This window comes from Taeniopygia guttata, chromosome 1A (assembly GCF_048771995.1).
Source record: "Taeniopygia guttata chromosome 1A, bTaeGut7.mat, whole genome shotgun sequence".
Classification (NCBI taxonomy): domain Eukaryota; kingdom Metazoa; phylum Chordata; class Aves; order Passeriformes; family Estrildidae; genus Taeniopygia; species Taeniopygia guttata.
In genome coordinates, this window is record NC_133025.1 from 65,898,927 (window position 1) to 65,920,985 (window position 22,059).

Below are 22,059 nucleotides of genomic sequence, written 5' to 3' on the forward strand. Positions count from 1 at the left end.
GTTTCCCTCCTGGAGCTTTCCACGGGAAAAGCGCTCCCCCCGGCCGGGAGAGGAGGCTGCCCAAAGCCCTGGAGCGAACGTGCACCGAGCGAGCGGCCAAAGCCGGACAGCGTTTGGGGCGATACCGAAGGAGGCCGAGGGAAAAACCGGGGGTTTTGCCGCTTCCAAATCTGCCGGAGCGACTCTCTGGGAAGGGCAGCCCGGCCCTGCCCTGCGCTGCCCCGGAGGAGCTCCCTGGCACCGGCCGCTGGCAGCCAGGGCATAAATCCGCCTGTCAGGGTGGGGCAATTACGAGGCCGTAAAAGAGTCAGGAAGATGGATGTTTATGAGTGATTACTACGGGTTGTGTTGTTGTTTTAATAGGAAGCCCGAACTGGAATCCCAAAGCCAGCGGGCTACGGTCCTCTGAAGCGTTATGGGTTTCCAGGCTGTAGCTCCATCCAAAAGCCGCTGTTTCCTTCCTCAAAACCTGCCTCGCTGTCTGCTCGGGGCAGACTCTGGCCCTGCCCCTGGGCTGCCCAAAATTGGTCTTCACACGAGTGGAATCAGGTACAGAATAAGTCTGTGCAAAACCCTGGGTCCCCCGAAGAGCGCAGAGTAATGTATTTAGCATTTAAAACAAACCACAGAAAAATACAATCACCAGCTGTCAAGTGACAGAGCATTGAGAGTCAGGAAATTAACAGATTAGAAAACAGAATTTCCCAGCCCTCTTCCCCCTTGCACATCCACAAATCACTAATTTGAGACAGATTTATAGCTTTTACATATTTATTGGTGCATCTATCTGGATATCATGCCTATCATCCGGGATCTGAGTATCTGAAATGGTAGCATTAGTGAAGCATACTTGGGATTTTTATTAGAAATTGGTCATAAAAACTGAGTCTGTTTTAAAATAATAGTTTCCCAGCCTAACCATTACGGAATATGGATTTATTAGTCATTTTTATGTTTGAAGCTTGGTTTGAAAACAACCTAGATATTGTTAGCAAAGTTTGGCTCTGAGGAATGGAAAGCCTCTGGTTTTTTTAAAGGTTAAGGGGCCAGATTAAGAACAGCTGGAAAGGTTTGGAGTTTATTCTGGTGAGACAGCAATCAGCAGGTTGCCATACACATCTAGAAAAACATAGCTGCTTCTATCTACCCTGAACATCAACTTCCCAGAGAGAGAACAAGTAGCCAGATAGTAATAATTACATGACTCTTTTTCACATTTTTTTAATAAAAATATGCATCTTTCATGTGTTTCTAAGTCTAGATGCATCAGAAAAAAATGCAAATAAATGGATATTGCAACACTGGATAAACACACATGCAGCAGTTACAAATCAGATAGATCAGACTTTTGATCTAATACTCCCTACCAAGTAGCATTTACTTACAGCTTAAGTTATCTCTACTTTATTACTTACACCTCCTCATACTAGAAATGGTGACACTTTAAATAAAATAATTAAAACAAAACAAAAAAAGAACTAGAGGAATAAACACTCCCTACGTTAATTTCTTTGCTGCCACCCCATTTAGAATTATAATACATAGATCAGAGCAGATAAATGACTATATTCTTTTAATTCCTTAAGCTAAAACATTAATTATTCTGTTTAGATTAAAAGCAGCAGCATTTTTTTTTTTTTTTTTTGGCTGGACACATTCTAGGTTCTTTCTAGTCTCACATGAAACAAACCAGACCTCCCCAAGGCATCTGCCACTTTCTGCACTGAAGTTGACAGAAGAAAGTAAAATTAAGAGTCTTTTTTCCTGGTATATCGATTCTCACATCCTGCATTAGGTAGCATGATGGAAGTCAAGGCACGAATTCTCATGTATTGGGAAGATGAACTTTGCTGTGGCCTCTACCATGTGGGCCTTGATAAAAATACCACTTCTGCATGTTTCTGAATGAAACAATGTAATTGTCAGTTATTCATCTGCTGTCTTTGGGTGTTATAGGCACCTAAGTTGTGAAGATCTTTCACAAAAAGGCAGCAGTGCTTTAATTTTAGAGTCTCCATCAAAATCCACTACCAGGTGGGGAAGCACGGTGGGAGATGAGCCAAACAGAACACAAGTTGCACAGAAGATGAGAAATAATGACCACTGAGGAGATTTCCTATGTGGGGACACACAAAAACATGGGGAAAGGCAGGAGGGTATTTGTGTTATTTCGTTCTTCAGGATATGATTCCACTGGATTAGGCTGTCTGCAGCTGACAGGTACTCCTTAAACAGCATATAGTTGAGCATATAGTTATAGTCACCTAAAAATTCTGTCTTCCTTCTCTAGAGAAGAGAAATTCTGGGAAGGCAGAGCTCTACCTCTGCAAATAGTCAACAGCTCAAGACTTCCCTCAAGTTCTGCTGCTGCATCTTTTTGGCACTTGCAGACTCAGCCTCCTTTTGATGAATAGGTGTCTATAATAAACCAGAGAATATAGGAACCATTCCATATGATGAGGTCACTGTATCAGGCATTCACCAAAGAAACTGCAGCAGTTCACACTCCAGTGAAAACCAGAAACTACCCCTTCTACTTTCCATTTGCAGCACAATCTTCCACAGTGATGCTAGAGACTTCTTGTGGAGATTGCAAAGGAGACAAACCCAGGAAGTTTCATGGGTTACTGCCGCAGAAAGGTCTGTAAGAAAATAAAGGTGAACATCAAGTTAGTTAAAAAAAGCTAAACTGACTTTAACTAGGGAAAAGAAAAAAAAAAAAGGCAGTTTGCTGTGGACAATAAAGATCAGGAAATGGATAGTGAAGAAAAGGAGGTGTAAAGAATTTTTGGACAGCTGACTGTTCCCCAAGACATAATCATCTGTCTCAGAATCACTTCATCCTTAGTCACTGATGAAGAAGAATTTTATGTGTCATTAGCAACAGCACTTTTACCTAATCCTCTCAGGGATTTACAATTCTCCATCCAAAGGGAGAAACAATGATTTCCCTGACCACTAAGGAGAGGGGGAGAGATCTTACCATGGAAATGTTTAGTCCAGCTATCCAGGTCAGCACCTGTTTGGTTTGTCCATGCCTCCCTCCAGTCTTTTCTCATGCTGCTGCTGGTTTGTGGTCACAGGGACTGGGTTACAGCTGCTCTGGGAAACCACAGAAACACGTACAGGGCCACTTCCCATAACAGGTTACATGGACTGTGCCCCCAAAAATAGTGGTGCAACACAACAAATTCCCAAACCCTGCAGAAATGCTGTGATTGAGCTAAGTGAGATGCTCTTTTGGGCGTAAAGAAGTAGTGAAAATGAAATAAAATTGTGAAAATGTAGTGAAAATGAAGTAAATTCTGCACCATGTCCTGCTGAAGAGTGTCATGGGGTGGGGAAAGAAGAAATAGAGACAATCCTGTGCATACATATTCACCTTTACCACTCTTGGTCTATACTTATGGTAATTATTCTTACACTTTATATTAATTTTTTTTCTCTTATTCCTTTTTATTTAACTTGTCAGCTTGTTATAACATTGCATATGGATAATTCCATATAAATTTTTATACTGCTACCAAATATTAATTGACTGAGTAGAGTTAAATTTGCCTAATTTGTGAAATGTACTGTGATTAAAACCTATACATGGTGGTAATGTTCTGGACTTGAATGCTAGTTTTCTGTGTTAGGATCTCAAATTATTTTACAACATTACTAAGTCATTAAAATCCTCAGTAGTTTAGGTAATGATCAGTACATTGCATAACAGATTTATACATCTGTTTACTGGAGCACTTAAAAATATGGTTACTTAGAAATATCAACTTTTTTTTACTTCAGTAGCATTTCACAGACTATCACATGGAATTCAATTGAAAGCTTTGAAAATTACGAACTTTTCATGTAATTCATTAAGCATCCAAAGTAATGTGTAGTAAAAAAAATAATGTGTGAATTATCTCACTGAATGTGGCATTGAAACATATTTACCTTGTGAATTAGATTATTTTTATACCATTTTCAGCAAAGAAGTAGTAAATAATATTATTTTGGAGTTGAGTGCAGGCATACTAACAACACCCACACTGCATGTGTTTAATTTAATTCACAATTTCAAGGTTTTCTTCATAAGAGGAATGTAAAATACATTACTGAGGTATGTAATGAATAAAAATTACGTTCTATATTGTGGAGAACATCCACTTGATGACAAATCAAATTTATTAATTTATGAAAATTTCCATTGCCTTACATTGTGGTGTGCATAGAAAGAATTACAATTTCTGTATTAGGAAAACAATTAGAGTCCTTCTGCACTGTAAAGAATAGGCTGATTGAGATTTTTCCAAGCATAGAAGTGAGTTTTCAGTCTAAGTCTGTTATACTTCCACTGGAGGCATTTAAAAATACAAACTTTGTATTTCAAAATAAGGATTGGTCAGAGCGGAATGCGATTACTTTTAGCTTACATGAATGATCGTGCTAAAATGAAGGAGTAAAATTCCAACTCAGGAGAGGAAAGAATGTAACTGGAGCCTTTTAAATGTTATCTTTTGTAACTTTTATATATTTTTATTTTTGCCTATGTATCTTTTGTCAGTAGAATCATGGAATGTTTTGAGTTGGAAGGGAACCTAAAGGTCACCTTCCACTACCCCAGGTTGTTCAGAGCCCCATCCAACCTGGCCTGGAAAATTTGTAGGGATGGGGCACCCACAGCTTCTCTGGGCAGCCTTGCCAGGGCCTCATCACCCTCATACTAAAGACTTTTTTCCTAATGTCTAATCTAAACCTACTCTCTGTCAGTTTGAAGCTGTTTCTCCTTGTTCTGTCACTCCAGGCTCTTGTAAAATACATGTGAATGGAATGTTTTTGATGATGCCCATGGAGGAAATCTGGTTTTCAAAGAGTGATTCCATTTTATTGCAACTGAGAATTCCCATTATGCAGAGGTTTTTGCTGCAGTAGTGAATCCTGTGCTTTGGGTTGTAAAACACACTTTTAACAGTGACCTGTTATTTAAAAAAAAAAAAAAAATGTCCTATAGCAGTGGGATTACAAGCGCTCTGTTTCATTGTTGTTTGTTTTTTTTTTTAAGATGTCAACCTTCATAATACCTGAATGACTGTCCCAGAAATTTGGTTTGCTGGTTTTTGCTAACATTAGATAATTATGCCATAAATTTCTCTCCTAAGTTTGGGTTCAGGAAAAAATAACTTTTAAAAATTACGTATGTTATAATTTTGAAGCCACCTGAAGTACTGGTTTTGAAAGCAAATATTCCCCTTCTATTAAAAGTAATCATTACAAGTACACTGGCTGGTTCAGATCTGCACAGGACCCTCTGGTTATTTTGTGCTTCAAATGGTGTTTGGTTTTCTGATCACTGAGTTGAGTTTTAACTCTTCCACTGTTCCTATTTTTTTTTTTTTTTTTAATATTCACTTAAAAAACTTCTCACTCAACAAATTCGAGTGGATACATAAATGCTTTTAGGATAGAGCCCTATTTCTCATAAGTTTTCATTTGACTGGACTATTCAGCTCCTTGGTGTCTAAACACCAAATATTCTCTCAGACTCTTTTTTTTTTTTTTTTAATCTGGTGGTTTTGTTGGGGTTTTTTTTCCTAATTCATAGAAATATTCTGTAGAAATACGAGGAAGTCACAAGTTCCTCTAACAGGAATTTCAATGCTCTTTCATATAACCTGGTTTGTTAAAGTTCTGGGAAACAACACTGAAAAATAATCATATTTACTAACCTGAATATGATCTTTGGTGTCAGTTCCATTTTATCTTGTGTTCCAGAGCTAACAGTACCAAAAAAATAATGTCAGCAATTTACTCTTATTTTTAAGTAGTTCTGTAAGCACACTAGGTTTTATGCCTTCTGATTTTGTGATTTATAAGTGTGCAACTTTTTTCCCTAGGAAATGGAACAGATATTTTCAAAGCATCTTTTCTTAGTACCACTGAAAAAATGAGTTCTGCTTAAACAGCTGAGAAACAGAAATGTAGGCTGAAAGTGAATTTTAACTAGTGTCTTGCAAGGAAAATGACCAAATCTCTCAGAGCAAAGGGAAGCTAAGAATGAATACTTGTTCTACTGATTAGCCAAAAAAATAATTAAATTAATTGAAACAATTCTCGACATGTAATGCACACAATCAAAGGTACAGGCTCATTAATAACTTATTAATGACAATCCCCCTCTGAGCAATGTTAGGAAGATTCTTTTAGAGTGAATAAAATTGTAATGCTAAGTCTTAATATTCAAGAAACAACTTTGATTTGGAATCAAATTATTGTAGTTAGATAAGTATCTAAAGATGCAAATAAGTATTTAGTGGGATTTTCAGAGATTGTTTACCTTAATGTGCCTGCATCAAAAAATTCTTCAGCTGCCTCTACAGTGCTCTGCTTCTAGTCTTAAACCAGGTGCTAAAGTTTCATTTCTGGGTCATGCCTGGAAGAATTCTCAAGCACAGTTCCTCCACCTGTATCACCTGAGAAAAAAATCCCAGAGGCACGTGGTGAGCACATGGAGCAGCTTCCCAAAATCACCAATCACAAGGGTTGGAGTGCTGGGTAGCAAATTCCTCTCATTCTTCAACTGTGCTTTAAATTCCTGTCCATGGAATATTTAGTTAATCTTGACAGCCTTGATGATGGATCTGTTTCATTTTGTGTAAATAAATAAAAAATATCTGTGGTAAAAAGGGAGAAGCAATGAGTATGACACCACAGCCTTGTGGTAGGAACATTCAGTGAGGGGCAGAGACACCTGGATCCCAGCCCCTGTTCCAGAGGCTGGTTTCTAGAAGATTTATAGTGTAAATGTTGAAAGTAAGATTTAAAAAAAAATATTTGAAGTACATAAAGTAACCATTGGAGTAGGGACAGGTGTCTCCATCATGAATATCCCTACTTTTCATGGTTGCCAGATTCCATAGCTCTATGAGCTGTACACCCAGACCTTCACATGGCTAGAAGCCACAATACACATTCTTGCCCCGTGTGCTGGGAAGCAGAATCTCTCAGCAGGAACTGGTTGTGGCTCTTCAGGAATTCCACCAGTCCATTTCCATATTGGGCTGCATTAGCCGTGCAGCTGAGCCCTAAATCAGCATTATATCACCTTCAACAGCCCGGAGAGCTGTGCTCTACCCCACAAAACAAATTCCCTCATGTTGAAGCTTCTTCTTGGGGATTTGGTCCCAGGTGGCTGAGAAACAAATATATTAAAAATATCTGTGAAATAATTCTAGCCTTTGACACTGAGTTTCAGGGGGAGCTAAATCTTACAATGAAACTTACACTCGTGAACATTTACGGTCTCCCTTTGAGATGTTATCCTAGATCCTGAAATCTTGACATTTTTAATCAGTTCCTTTTAAGCACAAAGAGGATATAACTGAATCTATCATCAAAATATAAATAATTTATCTATTTTAATATCAGGTTGCTTTAATATTATCTCCCCTACCACCACCAAAAGGAGCAAGTGGCATTATCCATTTCCAAGACTGTGTAATCCTGTGCAGTATCAGAACATGTATTATGCAGTGTACATGTACAGATATTATACAGTGTACATTTACAGATATTATGCAGTATACATTTATAGCTATTATGACATGTACATGTACAGATATTATGCAGTGTACATTTACAGATATTATGAAATATCTGTGTACAGATATTATGCAGTGTACATGTACAGATATGAAATATACGTGTACAGATATTATGCAGTGTGCATGTACAGATATTATGAAATATACATGTACAGATATTATGCAGTGTACATGTACAGATATTATAAATATACATGTACAGATATTATGCAGTGTGCATGTACAAATATTATGAAATGTACAGATATTATGGAGTGTGCATGTACAAATACTGTGAGATGTACAGATACTATACAGTGTGCATGTACATATATTATGCAGTGTACATGTACAGATATTATGAAATGTACAGATATTATTAAATGTACAAGTATTATGCAGTCTGCATATACAGATACTAATGCTGCACAATCTCACACCTGTCATGAGATGATTTTCTTGGGGAAATTAGGAACTCACTCATATGCTAAGGCGGATTACAGACATGCCACAGAGTGAGCTTGAGGCACAGCGATGGGGGTTTGACCCCAGTAAAATCAAGGGAACCACCTATTCCCATCTGAGCCTTACCTGACTCACTCAGCCATTCACACCAGTACAAGAGCACCAGGAATTTTAACAGCAACTTTGCTGAGCTTAATGAAATTAATTTCCTAGTCCCACCAACTGCTCCGATTTGTTTCCAGGTCCAACACAAGAACCATATGGAGAGAGGCACAGGAAGATGGGTGGGCGGTGCGTGCCGCTCCTCACCATCTGTGCAGGCAGCCGTGCTGAGCCAAAGGAGGAGCAGGTCGTGGCTCACACAGGTCAGAGCCTGTCTGAGAGCCAGTGGGCACCATAACAGCAGCTGGCAGCCAGGGCACACGTGGGAAGGTGTTCCTGGAGCTGCCCTGTGAGATGAGGACAGCAAGGGGTCAGCTGGTAGTAGGTGAACACAAATGCCTGAGAAGTGAAAACCTGTGTTTAGATGTTGAGAGAATGGATAAAAACTGACTGAGTGGTGAAGATTGTAAAGGCATAAGTGATCCAGCAGCTTAAGATGCTGACATGAAGGTTTTGATTGCAATAGAAAGCCCTGCATTTACTAAGAGCTGGAGATTTTGCCCAAGGCTTCATAACCTTATAATGTAACCTTATTCCAACTGCTGTTGCTTTCTCAGCAAAAATTATAAAAATACAAACACATTTTAAATCCTATGGCATGTGTTTCGCTAAGATTTATAGATGAACCTATCCACTGTAGAGCTGTGTTCTCAGAGAACCTGCCCTGCACCTGCAGAGGGCTGGGAGGATAATTATGAGCATTGAGAGCCTACACCAGGTGTTCCAGGAATGGAGAAATGCCATCTTTGGTTGGCTGGCCTCAGGAGGCAGGAAAACAGCAAGAGGAACTGCTTGTGTTTGAGCTGGCATGGGCCATGCAAGCCCTCTGCTGCTGGCAGCCTCCTTGCCCTGCTCCTTGCCTGGGGCTGTTGCCCCAGACAGGCAGAGGCAAACACGGAATTTCTGGGGAAGGCTGAGGTGCTGAAGGAAACAGGGCGGTGAAACAGGAGTGCGTGCAAATAAAGGGAGCACGAGACTCAGAGGACTCATATTTCCAACTCAACACGTTCCAGAGTGCAGGGCATTGCTTCAGAAAGATTAGGTGTCACTTCCGTGCCTGGATAATGAAGATTTTGCATTTTAGCATAAAGAGTATCTAATAAAATATTCAGCAGGAATGTTAATGTTTGTATTAATGTTTGCCTTGGTGATTTGTTTTCAAGATGATTAATAATTTTCTTTTTAAACAAAAGGGAGTAAATAATAGTTAGCCTTTATCTATTAAGTGACCAACTTTGGACTTATGTTTTCCCAGTATTGGAAACATTGATTTTCACATCCTCTTAGTATGTTAAGCAATACCAGGAAAGCAATCTTACAATTTAGAGCAAGAATTTTTACCTCAAACCAGAAGCCTTGATTCTTACAACTGTATCCTGTAGCTTGAGATACAGAATAAATTCTAAATAATACATTTCAAGAGCTTTTTTCAGTTCCTTCTTCTCTTAATTTTCTTTACAGAAGAGCAACGTGAATACATGGTCAGTTTAAGAATAATAAATAAATCCTGGTCAAGCATTTCCAAGTCCTTTTTCATTAATTCATGCAAAACTGTCAACATGTCATTGACTGCAGTGCTTGATTTCAAAGAGGTCTGAAGGAGGGAGGAAAGCATTATTGCAAATGTATTATTGAAAGCAGGAATATCTCTGCTGAGTTTCAGAGAGGCATTTTAAGATTTAAATAATGAATCTTCAGAATGAAAGAAAGTGCCTGGGTGACGCAGCAGTGACAGGCACAGGGACTGTTCCTGTCTGCTTGGTTTGTGCTCTGTCAGAGCTCACTCCTTTTCACTCTGATGTGGAAAATGAGGGCTCCTTTACTTTCTGGTCTCTGCTGATCCTCAAGCAATGCAAGTGGAAGTCCTGTGACATGGAACCATCCAGCCTCTGGTCCCTTCTATCCCACTGGGGCAACCTCTTGAGTTTGGGCTGTAGGATACCCAGTGCAGAAGCTGTGTCTGGGCTCTCAATGGCACCACGCCCGTGTCCTGGTATCCCTTCACTTCCCAGACACTTGAAGGAAGGTTCTGTGGATGGCCTTACAAGCTGATGTCTCTTGTGCCTTTACCCAGACCCTTTCACTCCTCGAGGAGGAAGCTGATGAGCCACTTTGGAGGACTTTTTTGGAGGAACCATTTATTGAGGAAGGAGAAGTGGAGGAACCATTCATTGAGGGGAGCTGCTGTCGTCAACAGCTGAATTGCAGATCCTTCAGCAAGGCTGCAATGCACAGAGGGGCAGGTGAGAGCTCAGAAAGAGAGACAACCCCCTGAACACCCCATTTGCATTGTTTATAGGCTTATTACAGCCTAATTAATAAAGGGGTATCTACCATTGTTGTTAGTAACTACTAAGGTTTGTTTGAGATCTTTGTGATTGTTTTCTTCAATTTCAGGAAGTTGGCAAAAAACAATGAAGAGCATTTCATTAAGGACCATTAAGGATTAAGGACCAGAAAAACCTGAATGATTCATTAAGAAAAGGTTTGTGTGAAGTAGGTGAACAACAAACAACACCATGGACTGAAGTCCTTTCCCTCAGGACCAGGCTTCGTTAACTGGCACTGCCTGAGTAATCATTTTTAAAACAAATTTAGGGGATGGCCTTGCCTTACTTAAAAATCTGACAATTACTTAGGTACCTTTCTTTATTTTAAGTTCATCACCTCTATGGAAGTTCTTGATAAGACACAGGTAAGTGACACTCCTTAGTTTGCTTTTTGTTTCTGTTGCACGCTCCAGAGCCTGGCAGGGAGGAAGATTTTCCTCACTGGTAGCTGGTCCTTAAGAGCTCAGGATTTGGGTGATTCTCCATTTTTGAACAATTAACTAGAAGATGTGTTTCATCTCCTCCCTGGTGCCTCTGTGCAGCAGATTAGTTGCTCTCATGTGGTGACCAAATGAGGGTGTTGGGATGTACCTGTGACTCCTGTGGCTCTGTAGCATCCCAGAGGGATGAAGTGACACCAAATCCTTCTGGAGGGGCACAAGTGACACCCAATCTCCCTGGAGGGGCACAAGAGACACCCACAGACAGGCAGGAAGACAGCAGCCATTCCATATATATATCCCATGCTTACCCAGCCAGCAGGAGAGATGTCTGCATACAGGGCACTGCATGATCTTCTTTAGCAGCCTACAGATTTCACCATGTAACTAAAAAAAAAAAGGTGAAATGATAGGCCCCAATTTAGGATTTAGTCTGTTGCATTATTTAGAAATCCCCATTAATTTTGGAAGCTTCTAAATGTACTCAGTGCTGTGTGACAAGAACCCAGAATTAAGAGAACCTGAGCTAGACTTGCCAAGTTTCAAAAAATGTTTGACTTCCTTTGCCTCTTTCACAATATTTTAAAAATTTACTTGCATCTCTTCTGATTAGCAATATCTCAGCCTAAGAAAGTAATGTTTGTGGGTTTTTTTTTCTCTTAATACTTCTTTTAAAATTCTGCATAATTTTTTTCTTGGTTTTAGGACATGAGCAGGGGCTCCAAAAAGGCCAACAACAACTTCAGTTCATTGCTGGCTAAGTGAACCTTCATGCCCAAATGAGTTTTGACTCAAACCATCATCACTCACCCCAGAACTTCAGGAAAACCCTGCTCATCCTGCTAATGTAGAAGGGAGGGACTTGAATGGTATTTGGAGTACTGAATGTGCAGAGGTGAAGCAGAGAAGGAGGAAATCCCCCATCACTTTGGGCAGCTCTAGCTGCAGAGACAAAAGGGATCAGTGCAGAATGAGCAATTTCCTCAGAGGGCAGGTGCACTAACAGGGGACTGAGACAGGACAACTGGAGCTTAAAATGAAGAACAATTCCTCATTCTTAAACAGAGTGCAAAATAGAATCAATAAATAAGACATTGATTTGTCCACCAATGTTTGATGGCCTTCACATAGCTGGAATATAGTTTATTTCTTCTTAAGTATTCCAGTGATTCCAGAATTTTCTGATTTTATTACATAATAATATTTTCATATTAATAGTGGAGAATAGGTGGGGTTTCCTTTGTCATGCTAGATATTCTTTTGATAGAAAAGCAGTTTTATAATAAAACTATAGTCAATGTCTGACCATTTTCTGGATTTCAAAACCCTTGCAAGGCAGTTAAAGGCTGAATAACTAATAACTGCATGGTACAATTTTTTTTGTAGCTTATGTTTTCATTTCTATTTTCTGCCTTTAGAGTTTGAGTTTGTAAAGTGTGTAGAGAGCCTTCAGCCTGGTGGAGATTGAAAGTTTATCACTGCTGTATGAATCTCATTGACAGCAGCATTTAATGATTGCCAATTTTTGTGAAATCTGGATGAAATGCAGCTTACTCAACAACGTGAGCATTTTCAAACCCACGTAGAACAGAAAATAATTCTGGAGTTTTATTTTGCAGGCAATCAGATTTAACACAGCACTGGGCTAAGGTACAGAAGATCAGCACAAGGGGAATGCAGCAAATGTCAGAAGGCTGGGAATCCACTACTCCAGTAATTCCCACCCCTTTCCATAACCACAATGCAGCTACATGAAGACATTTCAGGCAGTTTCTTACCTCTGTAGCATCAACATCCCGAGCAAGTACCCAAGCTGAGCTCTGGTCGTGGATTTATTCCAGAGGTCTGAAATGAAAATAATACAAAATTTTTTTTTAAACTAACAAGGATTCCCTCATAATGCATTTTAAGTGTAATTAGAGCATAAGCATTCTTTTTTGCTTATTTCCTCTAGATAATCATCATTATTTGTATTAGCTAAAACAAAGCAATGACGTTTGCCAAGAACCTGTACGTCAAAAATCTAAAACAGGCAAAAAACTAAAAGCGGCATTTTGCCTTTCACATTTGACAAACAAAACTTTTTCTCAGATTACGAAAGGAAAACAAAGCACATCTTAAACTTCCATGTTTTTTCACATAACTGTGCTGGTGCAAGGCACAAGAACATAAGGGCTGCTAGAGCTTGTGAAATTTTTCATGCAGTATATCTTCTTAGAAACTGAAAATTGCATGCATCATGGGAAAATAATGGTTTATTTCTTAATTAATAAGAAAAAAAGGCCAACAACAACCGAGGCTGCATTTTGTTTGAGTAAAAGAATAATTAGATACATTTTTTTAAAATAAAATCTGCTTTACACAGGTGTACATTGAATCAGATTTAGGTCGCTCTTTAGGAATGTAAAACAACTGTGAAGTTGTTCCACGAAGACTGATGAAATAAAGAGTATCTGGGCAGACAAAGGAACAAATCCCAAACATTTTAGCTCCCCTTTTTCGCATGTATCTGCATTTAGTTGCTTTAAACAGCGATCTCTTTATGACTGTAGCATGATTCCTTATTCCTCCCAGAGAACTCCTTGTAATGTCATTCCTATTTGAATATTTTAGCAATGCAGCACCCCCACAATAATTACAGAAGGACTTATTAGTTAAAACAGGGCCCTGTATAGGAGAAAAGCAACATTTTCATTTAGATTGCTAATAATAATTGTACTCTAGTATTCTACAGCTGCAAAAAAGATGAGCAAATCTTGGGGTGGAGAGTTCAGCCCTTCCTTTCTGTGAACTGGATTTAAACCTTAAGGCAAACAAAACTGTGAATTGTGAGGTGGTTTTGATTTTGCTCTGTAGTCAGCAGCTGGCTCTGAAATGTAATCATAAATTGCTCAAGTCTATCGGAGGTATTTTAAGACAACCTCTTAAATGAATCTGGGCCATTTTGAATTCATAATGAAATCTTAACCCAAGCAAGTTTCATGGGCAGCAGATACTGATCAAAACACCATTGATTAAAAAAATAAATAAAATAAAAATAGGCACTTCAGTCTCAAAAATGAAGTTACCTGCAAAGCCTGAAACATGCAGCAGTGGTAAATCAAGAAGCTATTAACTATTCACTTTAGGTATGGTTTAAAAAGCTGCATTTGGCATCGGCTATAATTTTTCATTTCAATACACAAAGGAAAACTCTGAAGATATAACTGTGGATTAAGGGCCAGCCTAAGTGCAATTTGTTCCTTGAACAAATGAAATGTTAAGTTCATACCCACACTTTGGGTATCTTTGTTACATAAGCTTACATAAAAACTGAGGGGACTTTTCCTAAAGCACTGAGAAATCAGAAACTGTTTCCCACTTGGGAATAGGTTTTCTTGAATGACCATAAAGTAGCCCTCCAGTAACAGCAATTTAATTACATTCCTAAGCACGCTTGTAGGTATGTTTAATGGGACACAAACTGTGAGACAGACACAGAGGGTGGTAATTCAAAGTCTAGATCACAAAAATCTATATTACAAAGATCTTTTAGAGAATCACATCTGTAAAGCTAGAGAATTAACGTGCTGGCTGGGACTTGCTTCTGACAGGTCCAGCTCATTGCATTCAGACACCGCTGGCACAACTGAGTCTACTGGGAGCCTGAAAGTCTCTGAGAACCTTCAGAGTGACATTTGGGATAACAGGGGTGAATTTCAGCCATGCCCATTTGCTGCACTGTATTTTTGGCTCCAGGCACATGCCAAGATAAAATTCCCAGACTTTCTCCGTGCCTGAGCAAATATTGTTCGACCCAGATTTGAAACATTCACCAAACACAGACACAGCATGTCACTGTGCACGGCTGCTGTCACACAGACAGTCTCACACGGGGCTGGGGACCAAGGGGGTGCTCCTGCAGCTTGGAACATCCCATGGCATGGCAGGACAGTGTGCATCTCACTGCTGGCATGTCAGGAGAGAGTCTCCAAGGATACCTTTATCCTGGGGGGTTGATCTCCAGTCAATCCTCCAACCAGCTGGGGGAAGAGAAGAGAGTCTTCCTCTAGGCAGCAAATGTGGTGACCAGCTCAGGCCCTTTTGATGCCTTGTGGAGGCTGCACTAGAGCAGAGGCTGGACAGAGTTACAGAATAAAGCAGGGATTTATTAAAAGGATCTCCTCCATGGATCCACCTTGGGCAGCGCAACAGCCCAGCCAGGGCTGCACCCAAAATGAACCAAAATGGTCCCAAAATGCACGAGCACTCACGGGGCCTCTCACTGGGATCAGTTCTGCTCCATTTGCACCTTGGAGTTCATTGTCCCATTCCAGCTTTAGCCCAGACAGTCCCATCCTGCTTGTTTTTCTCTCTCCAGCCCATGTTGTTTGTGCTCCTGGGCCTGAGGTTTGGATCATTTGTCCTTGGTGCCCAGCTGGAGAAGGAATTGTTTTGTCTCACTGCTCTGTGCAGAGAGCTCCCCATCCCTCATATGAAGCTCAGACCCACGCACTAAACCAGCAAAGAATCTGAAAAATATAAAAGCTAAAATTTAAGGCACCATTTTAAAAGCCTGCAGCCCTGAGCTTGGTTAACAAAAGCTAGGCTACAATTTGCATGTCAAATCACTGTTCCCCTCTCCCTCCCTCCCCACCTGGAGCTGATGTGGCCCATGGTATTTTAGCTGGTAGATGGTATCAGGTACAGCTGCTCCAGGTGATGGAGCAGAGCTCGCAGGAGTTATGGCAGGCTGCTCTTGCAATACAGTTTCTGAAATCAAGGCTGTCTCAAGGCTGAAATTATGCTTGTCTCAAGAGGGGCTCTTGGGGCAGGAATAACCCTCTCAGTATTCATTTCTTAGGAGATTCATCCAAGAAGATGCACAAATGTCCAGGATGCCATCTAAATCTCATTGCCCTTCATGAGACAGATACTGCTGCCTTCCTTTATGAAGAGCACTTTTTTGTCATCTTAAACATCAAAAAAACATAAACTTCATTCAAAGTTTGCTTTTTGGCCAGGCTTTCTTTGTTCGCATACAATTTATGCTTTACTCTTTTTTCAGAACACAAGCTTTGGAAATACAAAGGTAATAGAAGATTATTGTTGTAGGAAAAATATGGGGTCAAAGATTTTTAATTAAAAGAGAATGACTTCTAGCTTAGGGAATGCTTTCTGGTGCTCTAACAGGACCTCTGTTGCTGATGTCAGGATTATGAGAGAAAGTGCAAAACTTCTCAAGTGTTTTTTTCCCCCCTTCATTTCTTTGGGACAGGCTTTGTTCCTCTTGTTAAAATCATTTGTCTGGTTTAGTGTTTTAAAAGATAAAGTGGGATTTACAGTGCTTCATCAACTTTAGTTGAAGACCCAGGAGGTGAAAAAAGGGGGGGGGAACAAATAAACAAATTTTCCCCAAAGGAAAAAAAATAGTCACCTGATGGCATATACTGAGAACAGAGATTCCCAGCCAGTGCTTAGATATCATCACATCTGAAACTGAAATGGAGATATTCCTGGAGACCTGTAACAGCTTTGATGGTGTCTGGGGTCTTTATTTTCCTAAAAATGAAAAAAAAAAAAAAATAAAGTAAAACTCTGTGAAAATGAAACTGAACAGATGGAGATCCAGGATACACAGCAGCACTATTTTCAGAAAATATAGAAGTATCATTACCAAAGGAAAAAACAACAGAACCCAAACATCTAAACCCCCTTCCTCCCAAAACAACAAAACAACAACAACAACAACAAAAAAACCAACAACAAACCAAACAAAAACAAAACAAAAAAACCCCACAAAAAACCACAAAGCAAACCAACCAAAACAACAACCACCAACCCAACTGAAAAAACCTCAACAAACTCTGTCTTAAAAGGTGGAAGAACTCATCCTCATTTAACCACCAGAATGGAATTTACTGTCAGTCTGAAGTCTGCCTTTCAAGATTAAAACAAAACACAAAAAACAAAACCCCAAACCAAAAACAAAATAATAAAAAAAGCCCCTTTAAAGACCCAGCTGTTAGTTCAATGCCAACATCACCAGAGTCATGTTCAGCCCACTTTAAAATAAGAAAGACTTTTTAAAAAGTTTAAAGAACAGTTCTCTTGTAGATTGAAATACTAAACAGAATGGAGAAAGATGGTAAAATAGTCCTGTGCAGCCTCTTTTGCTTTTTTTTTTTGAGTTGTCTGTAGCACATCCTCATTAAATATTCAGGATTTCTATCTCAGTCTGGTAACATTCCGAAGTTTTGTGTACACAGGAGATAGAGAAGGAGCACTTTTCTTCCAAAGCTATTAAAATCCATTCGGGATATAAAAATAGTTCTTACATCACAGAATATCATGAAATATTTCTGAGTTTCCTTATTATGCCAGGCTGCAGTAGCACAAAGGGAAAATGAGATTTTGCTGCATCCTACATTTGCGGTCACAGGTACAATTACTACTTGCATACACATTTCTGCTCTTGGACTGTGACTGTAAAAGAATATTCTAAGTTAAGGTAAATCATCTGAAGATATAAAGTCAAATACTCTCTTTCAGATAAACCTTTAGGTAATCGTAGCTGATCAAACCCACCAGTATGTCCTGCACTTTCCATGAAGAAAAGGTTTCTAAGCACAATATTTGGAGCATACATGCCCAACAGACTTTTTAATCAGTCTAGTTATGAATCTTAATTTATTAATAAAACTAAAGTAATTTTCATCCAGTTTCTAATTTTTTTCCCCTCAAATTAAGAGTTATGATTCTGAAAGTGTTTGACACAGAAGTAAATAATATATGATCAGTTTACTTATAGTATCAGCTGTTATCATTCACTGATCCTGAACAATTGAAATATATTCCCACATAAGTAGAAGATCATAACTTTTATTTTTCATATTTGATAACTGACAAAAATACACACATACAAATTCATGTCAATGTAATAATAAAAAATATTTTGCACACAACAGTTATATAAAAATAACTGTAAAACATTTTGAACACTGACACTACCTATTTTTAGAATCAGTTTTGAGAATGAAAGGATGGGTAGAAGTAGTGGAAAAAGATATTGCTCCAGGGTATTTGAAATAAAACAAGCTGTTCAGTTAGACTGTTGCCCTTTTATCTGTTAATATTTTATATGAAACAGATATTTTTTCACATCCAGTCCAGCATACAACAAAACTTATATAGGCCATTCAATTTTGAACAGATTCTCTCAATATTTAGTTCCCTGCCTTGCAAATACAGCACTTCAGTGCATGGGCAGGCTGATCTGCATGCTTGAGTGGTTAAAATAAAAATATTTACATACCTGCAGATGGATAGATAGATATATGTATAAACACAGACATATAGACATGTGTGTATATATATTTGTATTGAGAGATTATGGATGGAAACTCATTCCAGCCAGAATCTCAGTAAGAGTAAAACCATTTCCCTCATTGGAAATAGAGCAGCAAGGACTGCAAGATTTCCACAAAACAAACCGAACCAAACCACACTGATGGTTTACATCATCCATATTTTTGATTTTAAACCAGGGGTTTTTCGGATGAATGAGCTGATAAATGTATGACTTGTGATCAGGTTTGGTTATGCCATATCTTTCACATTATTTAGGCTTCTGTTGACAACTGGTGCTGTTTGACTTCATGATTAGTGTAACTTTCATCAAAGTTTCTGAGTGTGTGAGGATAATAAAAGATTTAGAATTTTATTGCTATTTCAAGAAGACAAAGACACTGGATTGTTGTTTTCTTCTAAATTAGAACAGAACTCTCATGCTAATCTATCAAACTCCATTTGAGTTTCTATGCATTTTAATTTCACTAGTTCCTTCAATGTTTTCTATAAGGGGAAATCCAAGTTCAACACTCACTATGAAATTTTAAATTTTAATTTCTGGGAAGTCCTCAAAGACCTTTAACTAAACTCTTTTCCTCTGCCCACCATTCATACCAGCTCCCTGTGTCACTAGGGGAGCTTCTTGCAAACAACCAGATTTTGAAAGAGTTTCCATTAATATTTAAACTTATGATCTAGAAGGGAGGGACTCTTAATTGCAGAAATCTTGTACAATTCTGGTGTTTGTGATTATTCCAGAGAGTGAGCAAATGTTCAAATTAAAACAGAATAATTACCAGTGCTAGAAAAGTACTAGTTATTTCTGGTATGTTTTAGAAAGATAAAATACCAACAATTGTACAGTTACAATTATAAAGTAGCTAGAAACCAATGCTAAAATCAAGATTCCATCAGTGTTCTCTGACCTACTGAATTAATGTAAATTTTCCCTCTTCTTGACAGGCATTTACAGAATAAGAAAATACTTAATTAATATGAGAATTAAGCACATCTAAAGTTGATTTTTCTGGACAGAGTCAAAACCATTAGTGTCCTTAAACTGACACATATGTTGAAGTGTTACATATTATTAGGACCTTACAACAAATATTTGGAAGCATAGGGGAAAAAAAACCAAAACAACTCAACAAAAGAACTGAACAAAGGGAAAGAGGAACTATGAACCAAATTTGCATAGTTAGTGAAACAATAATGATATTTCCCATTTTTAGAACATTATTTCTTCATTATTCCTTCTGTACTCTCAAAACGGTACAGATTTGTCAGTTAGGAGTCAAAGACTATTTGAAGCTGACACTTGCAATATAATTTATTGAAAACCACTTAGAAATAGTTAAAGGTGAGTAAAGTAGAACATAAATACTCAATGGAATAAGTAGCATAAGAAGGAACAATTTTTTTACCTGTATATAATGTAATTTTAAATCACTGGAGTCTATAAACTCCCAGCATTTTGGAAATATATCTAAATTTCAGCAAGACTCATTTTAGAGAATCAGAATGTTTTAGATTGGAAAAGTCCCTTAAGATCATCGAGTCCAACCACAAAACTTAAACCACCAAATCCACCATGCCCCTAAGCACTGTGCTTGCACATAAAGAATTATATATCTTTTATATATAAAAGATACAACAAGGATCATCTCCTAAAAATAGCTTCTCATTTCTATTTCTTCAAACTGTTATACCTCAAATTCTAGTTCACACTTACAAAATAGCATTTGTTGAGAAGGTTCAGAAGCTTTCCAAACTTCCACAATTCAGCCATCTCCGAGGAGGATGATGATTTGGAAAAGTTTTTCTGAATTTTACTATGGTTTCTCAATTAGGCAATTGATAGTCTTAATGAAGCCAGTAAAAGTCTCATTCATCTGCCCCTGTTTATTTCATCTTGCTCCCAGTAAGCAGCACAGAATTATTAAAACATGTGTTTTCCATGGTGAACAGAGCTATCCCCTAATTACTATCACACCAACAATACAAAATATGGCAGTCAAATGCCAAATTCACTGCAGCATGTGAATCTTAGACTGCTACTTAAATTTTCAGCCCTTGTCTAAAAAATTTTCGTTTTACTTTCCCTTGGATAGTTATGACATGGATATAAGGGCTGCAACCCATTTTGAGAAATTAACTTTATTTCTAACCTCTTTACAATTTGCCCATCATCTCACAACTGAAAAACTCATTATTCATTATTATAGTCATTGTTTTCAGGGACAGTCACTTTTAACAGATGTATAAACAGTTACTCTAATCTTATTTACTGGCAACAGAGATAAATAGCACAAATTTTGAGTTTCACCCTTGTATTTGTTGTGCTTAACCTCTTGCCAGGCAAGCACAAATACATTGTTAGAGAACTGTGTATAATATATCTAAAATGAGATAACATGTTTTAGCCATTAATATATCTGTATTATTTATTATACTTTTCCTCATAGTAGTGGGTAAAAGAGTTTTGAAATTCAGATTATTTTGGAGCAACTCAGGAAATTACATCATCTCCAAGGAAACATTAATTCCAGGTTTCTATCATTCCTCTGCTTATATGGGGGAAGGGGAGAAGGAGAGGAAGTTGTCAGTGAAACAATTAACACAAAATGAGGCTTAGTTGAAATCTAATCTTCACCAGAAAGACCATTCTTCTTGCTGATTAAACAATCAACTCTGGTGCTAAGAAAATAGCACAAATTTTACACAACTATCAAAAGAGAATGAAGACTAAGCTAATTATTATAACTAAACGTTAAATTGCCAAGAAGTTTCCAATCATTTAGGAGCAGCTCTTACTCACACTTTGGGGTTAGCATGTCCCAGCTGTAATTTACCACTGAAATGATACACAGATGTCAGTAATTCCAGGGTTAGGCACAGACCCTGCAGGAGAACAAGAGGGAATACCATTTATTATTTCACTTCATAACTATAGTGTAAAATGTTTAAGAAAAATACATACATATACACTGGCAGTAAAAGCTCCTTTAAATTAAGAATAGTCCCTGTGGTTGGACTATCCCAGGAAACCTAGTAATTGCTTGCCTTACATGACTATTATCATCTTGTGGCTGATTAGTGCAACAAAATTATAACAGCAACCAAAAAACTCAACAGCTGGGGTGGTGAACGTGGTGTATGGCTCTTCTGCAATCTCCTAAGGCCTCCACTGTTTGCCAAAAAAAAATTGATGTACTTGATAACACAACTTCCTTGGTAAGACACTACAAGCATGATGGCATCCTCCAAGTGACCTGATAAAAGGGAATCAAGGATAGGGGAGGATGGGAAATGAGACTATGATATGATTTTGATTTCAAAATCTGCATGGAATGAACAATAATATACATGTCCTTACCCCACAGGACAAGGAAAATTACATCAGTAATGAAACTATTGGATTAGGAAATGCACTAGAATACCAGAACTCTTTGGGGAATGTTTTCCAATCAACCAGATGATAGATAACCTAAGAAATGACAGCGGAAGGCAGCAACGTTATTATGTTGTCAAATTCCTTTCAGCAAATATATCTAAGCTCAGAAGAGCCATTAGGCTCCTGCTCTTGTGCAGACAAAGAATTAGGGTTAATTCTTCATTTAGCTTCATGCAGGAATACAAAGTTATTGTTGGGAAATTATACCTCAAATATATATGAGTGTATGTATACACATGAATACCTTACTTTATGAAAACCCTCGCTGGATAACTGAGTGTACCAAAGGTGAGTTATATGACAAGAAAAATGAA

General features: G+C 38.3%; 2 long non-coding RNA genes across 5 annotated transcripts in view; both read right to left on the bottom strand.

Annotated features, from left to right (window-relative positions):
- Positions 1-753: 753 nt before the first annotated feature.
- On the bottom strand, positions 754-16,613 carry LOC115493475 (uncharacterized). Of its 3 annotated transcripts, none has more exons than XR_012053738.1 (7): positions 15,216-16,613; positions 14,943-15,079; positions 12,741-12,807; positions 11,274-11,349; positions 6,320-6,455; positions 2,984-3,097; positions 754-2,642 (listed from the first exon to the last, which is right to left on the bottom strand). It is a non-coding gene; the product is annotated as an uncharacterized lncRNA (long non-coding RNA). The 3 variants fall into 3 exon arrangements; XR_012053736.1 differs by having other exon boundaries at positions 2,984-3,102; XR_012053737.1 differs by lacking the exon at positions 2,984-3,097.
- A 2,504-nt stretch (positions 16,614-19,117) lies between these two features.
- LOC140682252 (uncharacterized) overlaps positions 19,118-22,059 on the bottom strand; it is a 42,795-nt gene continuing 39,853 nt past the window's right edge. For both annotated transcript variants that reach the window (XR_012053739.1, XR_012053740.1), the window contains exon 4: positions 19,118-21,192. This is a non-coding gene — a long non-coding RNA (uncharacterized lncRNA). The remainder of the gene's footprint in view (positions 21,193-22,059) is intronic.